Below are 22,652 nucleotides of genomic sequence, written 5' to 3' on the forward strand. Positions count from 1 at the left end.
GCGCCATTGTTTAATCTAAAAATAATCTCCTTCAATTTATTTCGTTATTTGGTCGTAATATTAATTTAAAGGTATAAAGAAGAGCATCTTATAATTTACAGTTTTTCTGAAAAGATTCATGTTATCAATAAAACTCCTGTTTTGTTTCGTGGGTTTGTTTTTGTGCTGCTCTGTGTCTTTATGTCATAAAGAGGTCAGGAGATCAAGGTCATTTAGTGGTCAGAGCACTGAAACTTGTTAATGAGCTGAATGACCAATTAAAAGAAAAGGGGCTTTATCCAGCTTTAAAAGTTACATTGTTTTTTTTTTAATAAACTCATCTCTCTTTACAGGAACATAAAAATGAAAAACTTCCTTTATGTTCCTGTCATGTTCCGCGTTTTTCCTGTGTATTTATTTGGAGTTTCTGTGTCTCTGAGTTTCCATGTTTCCTGTCCTTCCCTTGATTGTTCCCAGGTGTTTCTCGTCCCGTAATTACCTCCTGTGTATTTAATGTCACCTGTGTTTCTGCGTTTTTGTCGGATCCTCGTCTTGTTTGGCGTCTTGTCTGAGGTTGTGCTCAGTCCATTCATGTCTCCTTGTCGCTACCTGCGAAGAGCTCTGGTTTCCGCTCTGCAGTGCTGCCTTGGTTGTTGGACTACAATTTTGGATCATTTCTGTCATTAAATATTCTTTATTTCACTTACCTGGATCTCCTGGCGTCTCCCTCACCGCTTCCACCACAACAGTTCATGACAGTTCCAGTGAAAAAACATGAATGGTTCTTTATCGCTACTGTTCAGTAAAGCATTGCCTGCAGGAACATTTAGGGAAGACAGTGTTATGATTCAGGTCAAAGGCCAGGCGGCCATTTTGATTCTTAAAAATGAACGGAGCAGAAAGTCACACTTTTTACTTTCATCTAAATTCCCCAAAGAAGCTGTGCTAGTCAATCCGTTTTCAGTTTTTAAATTAAAGTTTGCAGCTTTTTTTAAATTAATAGGATGATGTGAAAGTTGGAATCTGGAATCCTGGAAACTGTCACCCCTCCCCCCTGCCACATGCTAACGCTAACAGGCTGCAGCTTAAAGGCTTTTCAGTGGAAACGGATCGTCTGTTTATCAGATCTGCTTCTGACTAAAATCACTTCCCTCTGTTTGATTTAAGGTTTCTGCTTTTGATCATTGAAACTAATTTCAGTTTTTCTTTTTTAAGAGAAGCAGAAAATTCATGTGCAAATTTAGGAGTGTTGTTTCGGATGTTTTATTATCATTTTATTAACTTTCAGCTGAGCTACAGGGAGTAAAAGAAAACTATGGAAAATTTAAACTGTGAGAAATGAGCTGATGTTGCATCAGAGCCTAAATGAGACACATCACTTCCTCATGTTCATAATTGATCCTGTTATGGGTTTTTCTGTTCCTCGGTTTGTTTTCATGCTCCTTAATTTGTGCAGTAGATAATTTCAAGCCCAAATAAATGTAAACTGTTCTCTTATCTCAGACATATCAGCATTAGAGTCTATAATTTTTTTTATTTAGTTAAAAATCTGTCAGGTGGAATGATTCCAGGCAGGGTAATTTTTAAAATCATATCTAAAACATCTCTGTGTTTCAATATTAATATAGTTTCATAGTGAAATAATCTGAGAACGTGACAGCGCTCACTGCTCCTCTGGGATTAAACCGTCTCCTTAGCAACGACAAACCATAACAACTCAAAGGTTGGGATGATTTGGCTCTGAGTTCAGTCAGAAATAAAGAAACGAAGGTTTTCGCTGTCAGCCGTTGTTCTGGTTTCCAGGTTTGACCCGGATGAGATGAGGAGACAGAAACTGAAACATTATTAAATGTTAAAAATGTTTCTGAGAAGTTAAACCTGAGGAAGAGGAAGTGATGCAACATGTTCTAATCATGTGAAATACAGGAAAAGGGATTCATGTTTGTTTGTTAAATGTTTAATATCAGCATATTTTAGTTACAATTCAGATATTTTACATTAAAACCAAACCTAAATGATTTTTTAATGAGACAGGTTGATTTAATAACCATCTGCGACATGTGAATGATCAGGTTAGTGTTTTCATACTGAATGATTTTCCATCCTCTGACTGAAGGAAGCAGCTGAAATGTGAAAGTTTTCCTTTTCCTCTGCAGCTGCAGCGTTTCCTCCTCTTCACCTTCTAGAAATATGACTGAGGCTTTTTACGTGTTGTTGTGTCTGTAGTTCCTTAAACTGTAAGATCTGGAGATGAAAACATGAAAGTTGGAAGGATATAGAGTTTTCTCACCAAAACTAAATAGTTTTCTGTTTTTCATCATTACATGTGAATAAATTCTGCCACAAACGTTAGCAGCTTGGCCAGCTTCCTGTGGCCAACAGCGTCTCCTGAAGCAGCAGCAGCAGCCATTTTGTTTGCTTTTCATTGTTTCTCAGTCAGACGCTTTAAACCCAGAACTGTCTGCAGCTCATCTGAGATGTGTCCAGGTCAGACTGGTTTTAACTGGTTCAGGTCTGAAATAACTGGAAACCGTCCAGTTGTAAATGAATTCATGTTGATGCTGCTCTGCTAGAGCCTCTGCTTCATTCCTGTGGTTTAGCAGAAACTCACTGAAGGTCTGAATCGTGCAGCTCTTCAGTTTTCTGCTCCTCTGTTCACATAATGACACATTTTCATGTTTGTTCATAAGAACTGATTCTGTTTCAAACGGAGGATGTTTAAGACAATAAATAATCTCACTGTACATTTTAGAATGTGGTTAGAAATTACTTATTTATTTTCTATTATTCCACAATAAATAAAGATTTATGTAACAAAGCTCACACTGTAAAAAAGGAAAACAGAAACTGTTGGAATGAATCAGTTTGAAAATTACATCCATTTGTCACTGTTTTCTAAAAATATTAATTTTGAAAAAAAAAACAACTTCCTGAACAAACTTCAGGAAATTAGTTCTTCTAAGTTCAGGAAGTTAGTTCAGTTTCAGCAGCAGAGCTGCAGCCTGTTAATCTGGTGGATTATCAGACATTCAGTCTGGAAACGAGTTCTGCACCGATTGCAGTTTTCTGGCTGATCCTTGGTTACTGATCTTGAAATATTCTGACCTGCCGATTCTGATTTTGGCCCATTTAGATCGTTTTGTCTGAAATGTTGCTAATTGTGGCCAGAAAGTCTCTGATTCAGAGTTTTGTTCTAGTTTAGGATGTTTAATAAGAATGTGACGACTCTCAGATTCCTCTGGTTGTAATTAAAATGCTCAGAGGAGAAATAAAGCAGTAAATATTACCGTGGATTTATTAATGAAATATAACATCTGCTGGAGGAGTTTGGATTGTTCACGTTCTTTTCTCCGGATGAGTGGAGGTCATTTAAACATGTTTCATATCTGCACATGTTTAGTTAGATCAACACAATGACACTATTTACACTCTGTACACTTTCACCGCCCTGCAGTACGTAACCTCACAGGAGCCGGGGAAATTACCCACAATGCCTCTGACTGTAAGCTGCAGAGGTCAAAGTTCATCCACAGGAGCATTAATCAGCTGCAGCCAAATGTGGCTCATTAAGTTAAGGAGGTAAAAACTTTTTCACCCAGCTGGTTTGAATCCTTTCATTAATAAAGACAATCATCTGAAAACTGCTTTTAGTTTTTGATATTCTTTTTAAAATCAGTTTAATATTTATTTGATATGAACTTGATTTTAATATTTATTTGATGATCTGAAACATTTAGAGAAAAAACAAAAGGGTGTAAATACTTTTTCACAGCTTTTTACTTATTAGTTTTATACCTCGGTACTTTAGATCAATTTTCACTAGTATAGTTGCAAAGTAGATGACTGTGGATTTTTTTGTATTATTATTATTATTATTAATGGATTATATGGAGTTAATTGCAAATAAAATCTATTTTACAAACTGTCCTCACGCCACAGGATTGATTTTTTATGCACTTTATAGATGTGGACATTTGGCCTCTTGAACTTTTTCCATAAGTTTAAAGGTTTGTCCTGAAAAGTGCCGTAACTCTCCTTTGTTCTGGAGAGTCCTTTAAACCGGTTCTGCTGGTGGGTCCAACAGTCGAATCCAAACTCTGTAATCATCATGGTCTCCTGACGCCTGCGGCGTCTCAGCGGCGTCTCAGCGGCGCCCCGATGCCTCGACCTCCAGGACAATAACTGGAGCAAAAGGCCGAAGAGTCACTGAGGGGAGAACATGTGACCTTTAACCTTTAGCTACATTTAGAAATGATCGGATCTTTAAAGACTCCATAAAAATCTGGATCTGTTTCTTCAAAGAGGCTGTTTATGGGTCACTGCAAAACCCTGAAAAACTGCCAACATTTATTTTTATGAATGAACAGAAAGACAAAATGTTCACAAATCTTCAGGTTCTGGTGCAGCAGCTTTGAGAGGAGTATGGCTGGTTGCCATGGAAACAATGCCATAAATACACACTGCCATCTGTGTGAGGAACGTCCTAAATCCTGAACTCATGACTCAAAACTAAAACATCAAGTTTTAGGTTTTTTTCTGAAACTTGAAGCATGTGTTGTTTAAAAGGATCAATCCACTAAAAATTAAAGTTTAAATGTTTAAATGAGGCTCCGGAGCTGCAGCTCTAAACCATTTTGGTTCAGTTTGTCGCTGCTTCCTAAAAGGAAACAGTTTTATCAGAAACCTGAATTCCTGATCCAGGACCTGATGAGGTTCTGTCTGTTTGTTTTGGATCAGTTAGATGTAGGCAGATGATGCCGTCTTATTAATTATAGCAAAGAACAAAAACACAGGCTGCACAAATATGTTAATAACTGGATTCAGATATTTCATATCTAATGCAGCTCCAGTCTGATTTGGAGACTGGGATCGACTGGAGTCTGGGCCGTTCCCAGTCTGCTGTGGAGTTTTACCCACTGCAGACTGGTGCTTCCTAATCTGCCTTTAATCATTTAATGAACATGGCTGAACGCAGAAAACATTTTCATAGAAACAGTGAAGTCATGTTCTTACTGATGAGAAGAGGATAAATAATTCCTGGGATAAGAAACTAGAAACTGGCTGCTGGTTCTGCTGCAGTTCAGGCTGAAACCCTGAAAGACAGAAATCCCAGTGTGATAAAGGCTCAGAATCAGTTCATGTTCAGATATTTAACTGAGGAAGTGACTGAATGTTTAGCTGAGTCACAGACAGAACTGGACCCAGAGGCCCGATGCAAAAACAGAAAATGTATGAATCCTGAACTGTGAATTCCTACTGAAAAAGGCAAATAATTACACATATCCAACATGAAAATAGAAATATTGAAGCAACATTTATACAGCAAATATCTGAATTCATGACTCAACTAAGTTATTAATTACAGGAAGTGGAATTTAAACTGGAATCAGTTCATAATATTTCAGTTTTATCATAAACTGATCCTCTGCTGCAGAACATCCTGAAATCCTTTTAACTGTTTCTATTGTTCATTAAATCCTCAAATCTGATTGGTTAACCTGCAGACCAATCACCTTTCATCACTGCTGAATGATTTCAGTTTGAGAAATCAAATAAATTAATGAAAAGAACATGAAATGCAAAAATAATGAAATATTTATTAATAAAATGGTTTAAATATGTTTTGTAAATCTAACCAGATAAATATATGCAATGGATGTTTCTGCATTTTGATTGAATTGTACAAATATTTTAATGAGCATTTTTTATTCTTTTAAATATTTGTGGTCTTTTGTGCTGGAACCTGTTTCTGGTTCTGGAGCGACGTGCTCAGGTTGGAGCCGGACCTTCCCGGTTGAGGGAACCGGTCCCTCTGGTTCCCTCAACACAGGCTGAGGAATCCGTACCCCGCCGCCCGAACGCTGGGAGTCCTGCCAAACGTAACGATTTGGAGATCGTTCTGGTGATGACATCATTCATCACCAGAATGATGTCATCATGTGGACTTCATGAAATCTCTCAGGAGAAACTGTTTATGGGGATATTAAATCCCATCCATGATATTTCTGATTGCTGTGAAGGTTTTTCTGGATGAACTTTCATCAGGATGAATTCAGAGCTGATTCCTATGAAACCCAAAAGTTTGGAAACAAACAGGAAATAGTTGCTTTTCTGAGAATTTGAGAATATTCAGCTAGTAAGTAAGTAAAGTTTATTTATAAACGCTTTTCACAGACATAAAATCACAAAGTGATGTACAATAGAAATCAGCCTTAAAACCTTACAAAACATAAAACCAACATAAGAAACAGTGAAATAAAGAGATAAAATCCTGGGAAAATAAAATGTTTTTAGTTGCTTTTTAAAAACCTCCAGAGTCAGAAAACGGAGCTGCAAGGACAAACGGTTCCACGGCCTGAACGGCCCGGTCCAGTTCAGTTCTTCATCATGTTTCTGGAACAACCAGGAGGTTAAGAGTTTGAGAACGAAGACCATGAGCAGCAGAACATTTAGTTAAGAGCTGAGAAAGATAATCAGGAGCCTGATCATGTGACGCTCTGTAGGCTGGATGAACGTTGAACAGCAGGGATATGAACTGGGTTTACTGGATCTGGAGAGAAGTCTGGCTGCTGTGTTGACTGGAACCGTGAAGGCAGTTAGAAAGGCTGTTACAGTCGTCCAGACCAGATGACACAAAAGCATGAATGATTTTCTCTCAGTCAACTCTGGAGACCATTTGTCTAATCTTAGAAATGTTTCTTAACTGAAAGCTAAAAGCTGCCTCCACCCTGTTGGTCATTAAGCAGCTAGCAGCAGGTACAAGCTGAGAGTTCCTGTTTTTATGAAATGAAGTGAAAACATATTTATTTCTTTTTCAACCATCTTTAAAAAGGTGCTTTAAGGGGGAACATCTAACCGAGGACAACAGGTAACGTTTGTTTCTCCTCGGTTAAAACATCTTCATTAGCTTCACAACTGGTTTTTACTCTGTAGTTATGGACATTTTATTTGAGTGATAAGTAGACGTGTGTTCTGGCTGTGGCTCCGGTTGAGTCTGCGGTTTCTGAAGCAGCTGCAGAGCTGCAGCCTTTAATGGAAAATGTGCTTCTTGTGGTTTACGGGGCATCAAACATTCGTAATAAGCTTCCTGTTCTCTGCAGGACTGCTGTGCTCCCATCTTGAGTTTTTTTAAAATGAGATTCAAAACATTTTCATTTTCTGCTGCCAACTCTTAACACAGTTTTTACTTTATTTCACTTGTTTAGTCTAAATCTGTTGTGATGTGTTTTATATTAATGTACCTGGTTTTTAGCAACAGAAGTTTATTTACAAGTTAGTTATCAAATGATCAGGAGAGTCATTGTTGACGCTGAAGGTCTGCTGGCCCCTGGGGCCCCTGGGGCCCTGCATCCTGCTACGTCCATATAAGGACAGGAGCCACACCTGGGCTGAGGGGTGAAGCATGTGATCCTCTGAGCTGCTGCCACATGCAGCAGGACTTTCCTAAACAACAGAGACACTTTCAGTGCTCAAGTTTATCTTCATGAATTCAGGCTGGCCTTTTTTAAATATGTATAAATATGTACAAGTTAGCAGTTCAGAGAAAAACAGGAAGGAGTTTAATGAATCATCACCGGACTGCAGGTTCAGTCTGAGTTTCCATTTTCTGCTTCCTGTTTATTAATCCTTTAGGATAATTGGAACTGAGGCTGAATGTTAACAAGGAGAGACTCTAAGGGACGTTAAAGTCAGTAAATAAATTAGATGTTCAGGGTTTTTAAACTCAGATTTTTCTCTGGATTTTAAACTGATTAAGAAACTCAATACTATTGTTGCCAAATCTGTCATCCACTTTTCCTTCTTCTTGACCTCACATGGAGCTAAAATAAAACTTTAGGCCAGAGGAGAGGAAGTATTTCCCACACTAGACTAGAACTCATTCAGCTTTTATGATGAATACATTTTGATCATTTCTTTTATTTCGTGTCAGTAGGTCTGCTCCCAGACATAAATATGAAAATCATTTCTAGATTTGCTCTTTCAATTTAGCTTAATTTATAAAGCATTTATGAGACCAAACTATACTGAAATGACACTGAATGAATTAAAAGAACCATGTAAAATTAGACACAGCATATACTGTAAATATGATTTTCCAAAAAATAAAACATGATCAATCAAACCAAACAATTGTTCAGTATAAAGTCATGTACAATATGATCTGAACAAGTTCAGATTCACTTCATCACAGCAGAATCCAAACTTACAGACTATCTGACAACAGATAAAACTCTAATAGACTAAAATTACCATTCAAGTGATGTCAAAGGTCAGAGCAAAGAAATTAGTTTTATTATTAGCATTAGGCCAGTGGAGACAAGCTAACAAGCTCATATTCACTGTGTGAGTTTTCTGTATTTAACCCTGTGGAGCAGGTTCAATCGCTCCAGACGGTTTATCTAATAAAGTGCAGAAATAAACCAAAACATGAATTACAGTCTCAACGTGCTTCTGAGAAAGAATTTTAGCCAAATGCCTGAAAATAGGAAAGCTTTATGTGATAACTGTCTAATCTGAATATATTAAAGCAGTGCTGCTGTTAGTAAAATGTTGTGGCTCTTCCCTCCTCCTCACATTACAGAACGGTTTACTCTGAGCCACCATGTCAGTCTGTCAGTAAACCTGAGCTTTTCTAGCTGAGTGAAGCTGACACCCCACCCACGTCAAAAAAATTCAGCAAATAGTCTGAGTGGTTAGTGCTCCGTTAGTGCAGGTTTGTGCCGTTAAAACTGTCGTTTGTGCAGCTTTGGTTTCTGAAATATTCAAAGTTATAATTTTGGCCGATGATGTCACCATCCCCCCATGTTGCGCCAAAACGAACCAAACTGGGCTACTGCTCATTATGAGACATTACATCATTTTCTTTCGTAGGCCAACTGACTTCCCCTAAACTGATGACTGTGTCCTGCTCTGGACATAACCACACAGCAAGCAGTTATTAATTTTGGATGTTATTGTGTAAGTTAAATTCTGCAGATTTTCAGCTGTTGTACAATGTGTACCTTCTTTTGTTTTCAACTTCAATAAAGATTTAGAACAAGAAGAAATTTGTCTCATTTCAAGAAATGTTTTTAGATAGTAATGTTTTCTCACCAATATAACTTTCTCCACGCATCTATCCGTGCTACGGCTGGAAAATCTGACGAGGTAGCACAGCTAGTCAGAACATCGGAGCAAAACTTGGGCCAATTTCAGGGAATTGGACTAGGCCAGTAAAATCTGTCAGCCTGCTTGATCCACTTCTCGCCTCCCGTTTGACCAAAGTTATGAAATTTTGACTCGAGTTGGAAAAAAAAAACACAAATGTGTGATGAGAAGAAATGCAGCAGAGGATGTAGAGCAGGGGTGTCAAACTCCAGTCCTCAAGGGCCGGTGTCCTGCAACGTTTAGATGTGCCTCTGCTGCACCACACCTGAATAGAATAATTAGGTCATTAGTAAGGCTCTGGAGAACTGATCTACACAAGGAGGAGGTAATTAAGCCATTTCATTCCAGTGTTTTGTCCCCGTGGCACATCTAAAAACTGCAGGACAGCGGCCCTCGAGGACTGGAGTTTGACACCTGTGATGTAGAGGTTTGGTTTCACTGACAGGCTAATGCTAATGCTAACATGAATCTGCAGTTCTGATCCAGGGGGTCGTGGATTAAAAAGCTTTTCCTTCCTGGGTAACGTCAGACCTCAGCCTCACACTGCGGGAGGGCAGTGAGGAGGTCAGGGGTCACAGTCACCTACAAAATACACAAGTAGGTGAGAATTTGTCTAAAAACACTTTTAAAGGCCTATTTTTATAGCTCAAACAACAAATATCTCCTGATAGGCTGTAACACACAGGAAACCGTCTTAGCGCCACACAGAAGCAACATTCACATCACTTTCTGCTCTGGACTCCAGCCGAGCAGCACCAAGGAAACAAAATCTGGACTTTTGACAAACAATAAGTAAAGTTCTAACTTTACCATTAGAACTAAAGCTCCTTAGTGACGTGTTCAGGTTTGAGCTGAATCTTCCCTCAGGTGGAAACGTAAACCTGTTCCTCCGCTCTGGCTCAGCAAACTTTCATCAAGATGAATTGGAGTCGAACCTTCAGAGCTGATAATTCTGAGTATTTGAGAATATTCAGCAAAAGTTACATCACTTCCTGTTGATTAGCTTCAGGCTACATATTGTTTTGCCCCTTAAACCATCTTTAAAAAGCTTCTTAGTGTGGCAGCACTAGAATATGAATCTGATACTTTGCCCCTCAAAGCAGGGTAACCAGCAGTTGACAACGCCACGTTGGGGATTCGCCCCAGGAAATAAATCGCCAGTAAGGCACTTCAGGTTCGGGGCCAATGAGAACAAGACTTTATTCTACCACAAAGTAGCTACATTTTATTGTTTCATGTTTTAAAAGATAATTAAAATGTAAAAAACCACAATGGGAAGGGAAGTACAGTCCAAATGTGGGGAACTGGTTCCCAAAACAAATGAAATCCAAATGAATCACCCTGAGCACCGGTCACTGGCACAGGTCCAGTTCCTCTGGACGCCCCCCCACCGCCTTCAGCTCTCAGCCTGGAGACAAAAGGGTTAAACAGAGCAAATACTAAAACAACAAGACACTACAATTTAGACATGAAGTGCTAAAATGACCTCTAACCTCTGACATCCAGTCATTAAAAATCAATGTTTTAATTAAGTAATCTAAAAAAAACCCAGTCTGCTGCCCGCAGCCAGAGGATACACAGAACGATAGAATAACCCAAAAACAAATTTAAACAAAAAGTACAAAACTAAGAAACCAAACAAATAGCTGAAAATAAACAAAGCAGGAAATAAAACCAACAAAGCAGCTTTTGTCTCCAGCAGCTTTCTGTCAGAGCTGGATCCTCCATCCACTTCAGGACTTTCTTTATATAAATATTTGTCATTTTGTGCTATTGATCTGCATGGATGCAATAAAAAAAAACATTTTATGTTGCCAGCTGAACTGGGGAGGCTAAATTACAGTCAGACCCCAGAAACAAGCTGGAAACTTCAGGCAGTTTCTAAATTTAAACAATTTGAATTGACCAACTAAACCTGCAGATCTTATCCTGGAGGAGAAACATTAGAGTTATAACCACTGCAAGCTAAGCAAGACACCTTCCTGCTGAAGAGCCACCAAATGCAGGAATAAAGAAACCAGCTGAGTTTCCCTTCATGCTCAGACACATCATCAGGTGATGAGCTGCCAGTTTCCCTCAGTCCTGCTCAGGCTTCATCCTGCTACATTCACTCAGTTTTAAAGTCCAACCTGTAACATCAAACATCCCTCTGGGCTCTGAGGTGGAGCAGGAACAGCTTCATTTTACTCGTTTTAATGCTGTGGTGTAAAAACTGCATTAAATGTCAGTTTATGTTTAATATTGTATGAATAACTGAGATGATTTAAATTCATCTGTGTTCTGGGTGAGACTTGTCTCTGGTTTCTGAAGGTTCAGCCTCGCTCCATTCTTTATCCGCTGGCCGTTTTAAATGATTTATGATTTTTAATTCTTCTGGTTTAGATGGAAAATCTTCAAAACATTTCCTGGATTTTGGCCTCCTGTAAAGATCAGTGGCTCTCTGTTGACGGAGCAAAGGTTTATTTCTGACTGTTTTCTCTCCTCTTGTTGTGTTTTCGGTTTTGTTCATATTTATTTATGTGAGTTTGATTTTCATTGCTGGATATTATTGCTTCTCTTCCCCAGTTATCTGCAGGAAAAGTGACAGTTTAATGATGATTTGTCTCTGGTTGTGGTTTTCCGTACAGACGGATGAAGTTCTGCTCAGCGGCTCGGTGAGGAGTGTGTGTCTGCTGCTCTGATCTCTGTCAGTGTGTTGTTCAGTTCCAGCGTGTGGGAATGTGAGGCTTCCTGGGAGGTTCTGGACATCGTGTCCAAACTGCAGCCTGAGACCAGAACCGTTCATCCAGAGGACACATGAGCACTGAAAAACAAAATATTCTGTTTAATAAAACATTTCAGTTGAACTTAATTCTCATCAACTTGTTTGCACTCAACTTAAACAGATGACTTGAAGTTTTGGATAAAAAGAAATGCTTGATAAGTTAAGCCATTTCAGTTGATTCAATGACAGTGAAATATTTGACAGTAGTGAGGGTTTGGATTGTGAAGGGTTAATGCTTATTAACCAGGACATGTCCAGACATGAGCCCAGACAAGCAAACTGAGGAGGAAGTTTAATACGACTGACTGTTGTGGTGAAAAATAAAATGTAGGTTAGGAAATAAAATGCTGCTGCTGATGTTCGCAGCTTCCCCAGCTTTCTTCCAGTTCTGTTATTTTTGGGTCTGATTGTGGAGCTGATTTGTGACTCACACACACGACCAGAACCTCCAGCAGGACGGCCAGGAAACTCTCTCCTGTTTCCTCTGTCTGTGGTTATGTTGTTCTGATTCTACCGTCCAGGATCAGAGTCAGGAGAAACTGGCTTTGTGTGAATTTAAACCTCTTCCAGTTTATGGCTCCCAGCTGGTTCTGGTTTGGTGAGATTTGAAAATAGTTTCTATCTGTGATTATCACATCCTGATGTCAGGATCAAACATCAGTCTCCTCATTAAGTCAGAAAGTTAACAGTTTGATTTACAGTAGATCATTTCTGTTATCAGTTCCACATTGTTCCAGTTTTACTCCATACATTGAAATGTTTGTTTTACAGCAGAACTCAGTTTTACTTTGGAAACCTGCAGTTACAGATTAAACGGTTTTGTTTTTACACCTGAAATCATTTTAGGATCCGTTTCTGATTGGTTATAATGTGTGCCGTATATCCAGTGGGCTGGTTCTGAGCCCGGATCGGACGGATTAAAGAACTGAGTGAGGGAGCAGAGGGGTTCAGTAACTCAGGAATGGTTCTGATAAACGGACCTGAAAGACGGAGGAAAACTGGGTCAGAAACTCAGAACTGCTGCTGCTATGGAAGAGAAAATTCTGCACATGTGACCTTTGACCTTTCCCACCAATGGCTTCAAGTTGACCTTAGATTGAACCTGAGATAAATACCTGAGAACAGATGTCAAGGTGAAATTTCTAGTTAGTTTTTTCTGACTGGAAGTTTATTTTGTAGTTTTATAAAAGAATAAACTGTTAGGAGGAGTGTGTGTCAGTAGATCTGGAATGAGACTCAGGTTCTGCTCCCAACAGAAACCCACAACCACCGCCATTACGCACACACACACACACACACACGCGCACACACGCACCCCCCCCCCCCCCCCCCCCCCCCCACACACACACACACACACACTGTCAAGAAAACCCGAGCCCACCCCACTTCCCCATGCTGGAGATTTAAGTTTAACAGTAATAATAAATAAAGTTATCTTTAAAATGAATCACTCAAGTGACATCTAGGCCCAACAGTAGACTTAGGTGTCAATAAAATAAATCTGGTTGTGTGTGTTGTTTTTGTCTCATGCAAACTTTGCTTTAATTCTACTTTTTTCTATCTAATCATAAGAAATCATAGTCAGACAGAGAGAGTCATTAAACAGGAAAAGCAGGTTTCCTGGAAAAAGAGGAAGTAAGTTTCCAGCCTGCAGATTTATAAATATAGCTGAGACTATTCCTTATTCAAAGCATGAAAGTTTTAAAGAATGAAATCTAAACATTTTGAGTAATTTGATAAGATTCAAAGTAAAATACTTATATTAATATTGGTTTACTTGTAATAATACTTACAGTTACATTGGTGAGAACACTTACAAGAAAAACAAGTAACTGTAACTTTGGTATTAAATAATTAGAATCATGGATTATTCTTGGTTTCTTTTCAGAAAAACATCTGTAATAACTCACATTAAGATTATAATAAGAGTAATTAATAAGTTATGGTTATAAAATTATAAATGAATGCTAAATCAGAGAAGCTAAAGAAAATAAATGTGATTTTGACATTGAACTTGAAATGGTGTAAAAGGTGTAACTGCAATTAAACATCACTGATATGTTGGAGGTAGATGGTAGGTGAAAGGTGAAAGGTTAAGGGAAAAAGGGGAACTAACAGGAGAGCAGAGATGATCAGCGCCTTATTTAGAAACAGATTGTTGAACAACGTAAACGTATCAGAGAAAAGGTTGTGCAGGCAACAAATGTAGGAGGTTGAGCAACCCTGAGACATCAGCACAGACATCAGGACATAATGTCTGTAAGACAGTGATGGATATGAGGTCATCTGTCCAAGCAGTCAGCCAATGAAACAAGCACAGCAACAGTGCTAGCCAATGCTAACGCACCAAAAAGGTGGATAAACCCTACAAAAGGTGGGTGCAAAAGAGGAACCTTTGGTTGGATCCTCCAGGCAGCTTCGAGCCAAGATCCAGATGGACAAAGAACTCTGCAGCTGAAGAAGAGCCGGGGCCACAGAGCCGATGACTGACCTGCTCATGGGGACCAACCCATCAGCCCTGCAACCTGTGGCTTCGAATCGCACTTCTCTCATCGGCTGGGTTCAGAGCCCAAAGACAAAGATGAAGACAAAGACAAAGGCAAAGAAGAAGAACTGGTGCCTTTTTTCCTGCCAGCACCAAGTCCTGTGTGACCTCACCATCCATGCGGAGAAGAAGCTCATCAGACCTACAGAGATTCCTGCCTTCGCCGATCAACATCTTCCTCCTGCTGCAGCACCTTCATCATCATCAAGCCAGGTCTGGGGTTCGAAACGCCAAACTCCGTCCGTCTCTCTCAAAGGTTCCCTTTTTTAGTTCTCAGTGTCAGCAGTAGGGAAAGATAGACTAGATGATTGATTTTACTTATTTGATTATTTCTGCTACTGAATTAAGCTGTACTGACCCTTGCAAAAATGCCTTACTAATAAAATATTTAGATGTTGTGGACATTCAGTTAATGAGTCGCCTTAAAGTTCTTTGATGGTTGTAAAATAGCTATGATGTTTGATTCTGGAGAGGAAAAAGTGGAAAATGTTTTATAGGTTGCTGGTAGCCCAAATTTAAAACATCATCCTTGGGACTCGCCCGAGTTACTAAAACCTACCTGGTTCAGTAACAAGAGCAAGTTGTAATATAGAGAAGGAGCGACCGTTAACAGGTGAGCTCTGTGAAACTAGTTGGCTGCAGGCTGATCAGTCTGGCTAATTCACAGGGGGAAGCAGGGTGGGACACCTGGATGGAGGCCGTCAGAAACCAAGCGAATCGTTTCTGGAAACCAGTTTAAACAGAGTTTACTTCAGTTCAGGATTAATCCCAGCAGATTTAGGAAACTCAATTAACCCGTTAGAAGGAGAGTTGGCACATCTCACCTCTCAGGAGAGGAAGTAGAGAGAGAGTAGAGAAAGGAGGGGGGGTGTTGCGCAACAACAACACACACGCACGCACGCACGCACACACACACACACACACACACACACACACCCTGTCAGAGCTGTTGGCAGCAGTTATTCCCTAACAGGGGAGAGTCATAAATGAGGAATGTGAATCACACAGAAATGGAAACGATTTATTTGTTTAGTGCCCTGCAGCAGGAGGAAGATGCAACACACTTCTTAGCTGCTTGTACTATTTCTTCTGCCGGTTCTTTTGGACCTGGTTCTGGACCCGGTTCTTTCTGCCTTCATTGAGGCTGTGATGGCATCTTGGACTCAGATTTTTATTCTGGTTCTGTCTTCAGTTCTGTGTAAGTAATAATCTCTCTTAAAAAAAAAACTGAATTCTTACTAAAAGTTTCTGATTTGATTGAAGTCCAGAATGTTTTAAACAAGCAGAAGTAGAAAATTATTTAATATAAGTAAAGTCTTCTAACATAATAACCTACCAAATCATGAATTCATGGATAGTGATGATGATTTAACCTGTTTAACCTTTAACCTGTTTAACCTTTAACCTGTTTAACCTTTTGTCCAAGATGGCGGCGCGTAGACGCAGCGGCTCTGTGCTCACCGACTCAAAGTTCGTCTTTTCCACTTTGCGCGGTTATAAACACCTACAACCGACAACATTTACTGGCCATTGGTCAAGCAATCGGGGGAAGTCTGTCTCAGGAGCTTTTCCGTGTCCACAGCAACATTCCGGTCGCTATTGCTCGGACACCGGGCTCTCCCTGGATTACAACCCCAGTATCTACGACAGGGCGACGGCGCAGAGATTGTAAATAAAAGAGGGGGCGTCGCAGCGGCGTGTTAGCGAGGCTCAGGAAACAGCCACACAAACCACCGCTACCAAGCATTTTCTCTCCAACGTGAGGCTCTCGCTAACAAACTGGACGAATGGAAGCTGCGGATTGCAACCGACAACCTCATCCGGGAATGCTGCGTTCTGTTGATCACGGAGACGTGGTTAAATCCAACCATACCGGACCCGGAGATCGAGCTAGCAGGCTACACAGAACACCGACAGGACCGATCAGCAGCTCCGGTCAGAAAAGAGGAGGTGGACTATGCGTTTATGTAAATAACAGCTGGTGTACGAACTCCACAGTAGTTGTTAGCCACTGTTCTCCCGGCGTGGAGTTCATCACAATTAAATTCAGACCCCGATAGGTTTACATAGCACCGGATGCTAACGCTAGCTCGGCCGTGGGACTCCTGCATGATACTATCAATAACAACCAGAACAAGTTCACATCGTCTCTGGGGACTTTAATCATGCTGATCTGAAATCAGTCCTCCCCAAACTCCATCAACACGTAAAGTGCACAACCAGGGGTGATAAAACTCTGGACAAGCTGGACACAAACCTCAGACAAGCATACAGGGCTAAACCCTTAGCACACCTTGGCCAGTCTGATCACGTGTCCCTGCTACTGGTCCCTGCTTACACCCCCCTGTGGAAACGTGTCCCCAGTACAACCCGGACTGTCACCATCTGGCCTGAGGATGCCTCTCACCAACTACAGGACTGCTTCCAGAGAACTGACTGGGAGGTTTTTGCACATCAGGACCTGGAGAACTACACCTCAGCAGTCTTGGACTACATCAGGTTCTGCACGGACAATGTCACCAGGAACAGACTCCTGAGGATCTATCCGAATAGGAAACCCTGGATGACTAAGGAGGTCCGGGGCCTCTTGAAAGCCAGGAACGCTGCTTTCAGGTCTGGGGACAAAGCACTCTACAGTTCTACCAGAGCCAACCTGAGAAGAGGCATCTGCCAAGCTGAGGCATCATACAGAGGGAGAATAGAGAAGCAGCTCAGGAGCAACAACACCAGGCAGGTGTGGCAGGGTGTTCAGCACATTACAAGCTACAGATCCAGCAACCAGCCATGCACGGAGGGAACCACTTCCCTGGCAGAGGAGATGAATATCTTCTTTGCCCGCTTTGAGGCGACACCTACCACAGCTCCATCACAGCTGCCTGTCCACAGCAGCTCTGCTCTCACAGTAGAGGAGTGTGAGGTGAGGCAGGTGATGAGGAAGGTGAACCCAAGGAAGGCTGCGGGACCTGACGGTGTGTCGGGACGGGTGCTTAAAGACTGTGCAGACCAACTGGCTGGAATCTTCACAAAGATTTTTAACCAGTCCCTGTCTCAAGCCACTGTCCCTCCCTGCCTAAAGTCCTCTACCATTGTCCCCCTGCCGAAAAGAACCAACATCAACACCCTGAACGACTACCATCCAGTGGCACTCACACCGATCATCATGAAGTGCTTCGAGAGACTGGTGCGGAGTCACATCCTCGCTGGCCTGCCTGCTGAGCTGGACCCTCTCCAATTTGCCTACAAAGCAAAGAGGTCCACAGAGGACGCTGTATCCACTGCACTTCATGCTGCCCTGACCCACTTGGAGAAGCAGGGGAGCTACGTCAGAATGCTCTTCGTGGACTTCAGCTCAGCATTTAATACCATACTTCCCCAACGTCTGGTGTCCAAGCTAGCAAACCTTGGGCTCCCATCAGCCACCTGCAGTTGGATCCTGGACTTCCTAACAGGTTGCTCCCAGAGGGTCAGACTGGGCCCCCACACCTCCACTGCTCTGAGCCTGAACACCGGATCGCCACAGGGTTGCGTGCTCAGCCCACTTCTCTACACCCTCTACACTCATGACTGTGTCTCCAACCACCTCAGCAACAAGATCATAAAGTTTGCAGATGACACGACTGTTGTTGGTCTCATCTCAGGCGGGAAGGGGGAGCTGGAGTACAGGGATGAGGTGAAGCAGCTGTCAGAGTGGTGCAAAGTCAATAACCTGCTCCTCAACACCTCCAAAACAAAGGAGCTGGTGATCGACTTCAGGAAGAACAAAACGGACATCCAGCCTCTCACCATCAGTGGGACCTGTGTGGAGAGGGTCCCAGTGTTCAGGTTTCTGGGCATGGAGTTGGACCTGGAGCACCAACACCAAGGAGCTGTTGAAGAAGGCACAGCAGAGACTGTACTTTCTGAGAATACTCAAGAAGAACCGTCTCCCCTCAGACCTGCTGCAGGCCTTCTATCACTGCTCCATAGAGAGTGTGCTCACGTACGGTCTGTGTGTCTGGTACGGCAGCAGCACATCCGCGGACAAGAAGGCGCTCCAGAGGGTTGTTAGGGCAGCAGAGAGAACCATAGGCTGCCCCCTCCCCACTATGGAACAGATTTACACTTCCAGGCTCCACAAGAAAGTTTTGGACATTTTAAATGACTCTTCACACCCTGGCCATGGTCTCTTCCAGCTGCTGCCATCAGGCAAGAGATACAGAGCAATAAAAACCAGGACAAATCGCCTAAAAAACAGTTTTTACCCGATGGCAATCATGGCACTAAATTCAAAGGCATAAGAACTTCTGCTCTTGACACCACTTTGTTAAAAATGTCAATTCTGTTGCGACACCTCCAGGCGCTGCAACCATCTTCTGATGTCTATTCATTTCTCATTTTGTACTATTTATTTCTTTATCTTTGTATATTATGTATATACACATAACCTGCATCTTAACTCGAGTCGAGCAAATCTCAATCTGTAATCTGTTGATGACAATGACAAATAAATCTTATATTATCTTAACCTGCATAAGGAGGAAGTGGAATAGAGAGGAAATGACTCGGTGTTTTCTCAGTCTGTTTTTAGAGCCTCAGATTGTCTTTGATGACATAAACCTCAGACTGAGCAGTAAAACCTTCAACTCAGTTTCACTACGGAAAGTTATGGAACGTGAACATGAATGTATGTTTGTAATAACTTGTTTGTCTTCTTCCTCTGTTTTCCCTGTGACTGATGGAGTCAGTGTTTTATAATTAGCTGTAACTGTTTCTGACCTAAAAGACGTTTGTTAAGGCGTCTGTTCATGTTCTCTACTTGGAGCAGTAAACCCTGAGGCTGGTCAGAAATGATCCAAAATGATGTGCATGCAAAAAACAGAAATGCATGTGCAATTAGTGACGAGTTGCAGATGATCTACAGATTTTAAAACATTCAAAAATCAACAGGAGGATCCAACAGTGACTCTGTTTCATCTCTGCTGTGTCGGAGCTTCAGGGAGGGAAGGTTCAATTCTTATTCACACCAGTTTAGTTCCTGTTTTACCCTCAGTGTCTCTTTGGCTCCATGATGGGTTTTCTGGTGGCGTTAATGTTCAGTAATATGGCACAATATTTAAGTTTACTCATGGTTTTTTTATTTTGGTTTAATTGCATAAACTTTGTTTGCAGCTCTGCTGCACTAATCTGTTCCATGCAGACATATTTTTACCTTTCTGCCACATTTTGTGGAACCTGCAGCAGATAAATATCATCTGCATCACTTTTTCTGGCCGTTATGGACCCAGAACACCGAGACGTTTTATGTTTTATATTGTTTTATATTGTTTTAATGTTCCAGATATCTGACTAGCAGTCTCTTCTGTCATGCTGTCCATCCTCACCACAGCCACCGCAGATTTCTTGGCATGTCTGTTTCCACCTGCTCTGCCAACATGCTAACCTGCTCTGCTAACATGCTAACCTGCTCTGCTAACATGCTAACCTGCTCTGCTAAAATGCTAAATACAGACACAAAAACAGCAGCGTTCTGGTTCATAATATTTCACATTACTGGTGGTCAGTCGGTACTTTACATCCCATTGTTCTGAGCTTTATGATGACCAGCTGCTCTGTTTTCATGCATTCTGACCTTCATGCTGGTGATTTTGTCCTGTCTGCGTATTGATGGTAGATCAGGTTTCGTCGAGTTTCCACTTGTTTTTAAAAACTCTTGTTGCTCCTTTTTAACAGCTCAAAACTAAATATATAATAATACTCATTAAAACTCACATTAAAACTTTACGACTGCTCCACTGTGTCTTTGGGTTTGCAGCCAATCAGGTTCAGGGAAAATGAGTGGCGCTTTCTGATTGGCTGCTGTCACTTTGCTCCCAAACTGAATTTTCTTTTGATTAATTTATGTCTTCTGAAAAAATCCTTAAAGAGACAAATTTTCTGAGAATAGTTTGGATTTATGTTCCACAGAAAAATCCACAAACTGGCGCTACCAGATCCTGAAACACATAAAGCTTTAGAAGAAAATATTTATTATCCTGTAAATATTTGACAGAAATATTTGATATTTCTGCTTCTCAGTGAGTGTCGCTGCAGCAGAAACAAATCTCCAGCCTGTGAGACGGAAACCTGGGGACAAAATCACTCTGGACTTTGGAGACCAAAAGCTGAGAGAGGCGGATTGGGTCGTTTGGTCTCGTGGTTCGGACAGCGCCATCCTGGCTCAGTACGTCAAAAAAGACTTATTTATGTTATCCAAGAGGTTCCGGCTGGATACAGAAACCGGGTCGCTCACCATCCTCAACCTCTGTGTGAACGACACCGGAACCTATCAGGGCCAGAACCTGAACGGAAACACGGAGACGTTTTCACCGGACTGTTGACGGTGAGGAAACGGCGGGAAACCAGAATCCATCCGAACTGCTTTGAGTTCTCAGAGTTTCTACTTTCTGCTGATTTAAACAAATGTTTAAAGCGGCTTTCTGTCTGTTTCTGGTTCAGAACCGGTCCACAGTCCAGTAACCTCTGAACCTTCACCAGGCAGGTCACACCGGTCCAGTGCCGCTGCTCCGTCTCTGCTGGTTCTGCTCGGCGCTGCTAACATGCTAACCGGTTTCTGACTGAGAACCAACGAGCTGAAGGGGAAAGGTCAGGGTTTGGTCCAAGCAGTCAGACATGTTCTGTTTCATGATAATCAATCAGCTTGATTGATGAATTTATCGCTTCTGCATTTTCAGCACGTTTCATAAAAACATTGTCCTCTGCAGCGGAGAACTGGTCAGCCTGAGTTATTTTCCTCTCTCCACAGATACAATCAGGCCAGTAACAGTCCGATCTGGATCTTCTTGGACAGAAACATCTGCAGCCTCCAGCTGTGACTCTGGAGCTCATCGTCCAAAACATGAGACGGATTTAAGGAGCCATGATTCAGTGATTTGGTCGTAAACGTTTAAACCTGAACAGAAACATTCACACTAATGAACAAAACTCATTTTCAGTTAGTTGATCCCTGCAGGAATCGGACAGTCGAACGTTGAGCTGCTGCTGGGGAAACCGTGACGTTCCTGCTGTCTTCTCTGGGTCAGAACCCAATACAGTAATTATGGTTGGTTGTCATAACGGCTCCATCTGGAGAAATGGACTTTACTGTTACACTTATGCTTATTTGATCCTTTAAAGGCGACATATCAAACTTTAAATCCTTTGTTTTCATATTTAAATCATTCAGTTGAAATGATTTAACTGAAGTGATGATCCTCCTGAGAATTTTAACATGTTACTTTGAAACACGTTACATCGTTATGAAAGCGATGAATAATCCACTCAACTCCTCCTGTGCAGAAACTGAAGCAGATTTCTTTGTTTCTGCTGATTCAGGAAATCTGATCAATTATCTGAACGCTTCAACTGTTAGAGATTTAATTTTTTCTCTGTTGTTTAAATATTTAAAGATAAGTTATGACTTTATTTTAAAAAAAGACTCCACAAAGCGAACGAGTAGTTCTGGGAGATTAAACTGATGAAGCTCAGCTCCTCCTCTTCCTCCTAAACGTTCAAACCTCCATGATTTATTGCCAGAATTTAACCAGCAGAAACTTTAAATCTTCATCTCACTTTGTTTTTTGTTCTCTTGAATTTGTGAGCAGATAAAGTTACACAACCATCTGAAATGTTTTATTTCTGGGATTTACTCTTAACTTAATATTTATTGCATTTGAGTCTTTATGATTTGCTATTTTATTTTAAATGCATTAAAATAACTCACAAATATGGTTTGTTAATTAATTAATGTGGTTATCATAAAGTTCAAACCCTCTGCAGTCCATCAGGTTTCCACCTTCAGTGTAGAAGTCAGAGCTGAACCAACCAGATGTTTTCCTTGCTGTAAACATTCAGCTGCTCTGTGTTTTCACTATTTGTCCTGTTTTGCATTATAACAATAAAACGAGGTTAATTTTCAGCGTGTTTGATTCTTTGCTCCGTTGTTCTTCAGATTTCTGTCCAGGAATCTGGTTGTATTTATGTCACATGGTGTTATGATGTAAAGTGTGCCGAGCGTTCCCACAAATACCAGCAGCATAACAAAAGCCAGTGTGACGATTCTGGAGCCTGAATGGGAGATCAGGGACTTTTTTCACAGACCTGGTGTCTGATTCCTCCACTTATTTCCCCCCTCTGTAAAAACTGACAGACATGATTATTCTGCTTCTGTTAGTTCTGGAAAGTTTCTGAAAAAAGAGAAAA

General features: G+C 41.1%; 1 protein-coding gene and 1 long non-coding RNA gene across 6 annotated transcripts in view; both read left to right on the forward strand.

Annotated features, from left to right (window-relative positions):
* Window positions 1–22,652, forward strand: part of LOC116719458 (uncharacterized) — a 41,752-nt gene that overhangs the window by 2,232 nt on the left and 16,868 nt on the right. The gene's annotated exons all lie outside the window — the stretch shown is intronic.
* LOC116719459 (uncharacterized) lies at window positions 9,559–22,368 on the forward strand. 2 transcript variants are annotated; one of them, XR_004339183.1, is made up of 5 exons: window positions 9,559–10,183; window positions 10,227–11,780; window positions 20,505–20,793; window positions 20,910–21,056; window positions 21,217–22,368. It is a non-coding gene; the product is annotated as an uncharacterized LOC116719459 (long non-coding RNA). The 2 variants fall into 2 exon arrangements; XR_004339182.1 differs by lacking the exons at window positions 9,559–10,183; window positions 10,227–11,780 and having other exon boundaries at window positions 18,845–20,793.

This window comes from Xiphophorus hellerii, chromosome 5 (assembly GCF_003331165.1).
Source record: "Xiphophorus hellerii strain 12219 chromosome 5, Xiphophorus_hellerii-4.1, whole genome shotgun sequence".
NCBI classification, from domain to species: domain Eukaryota; kingdom Metazoa; phylum Chordata; class Actinopteri; order Cyprinodontiformes; family Poeciliidae; genus Xiphophorus; species Xiphophorus hellerii.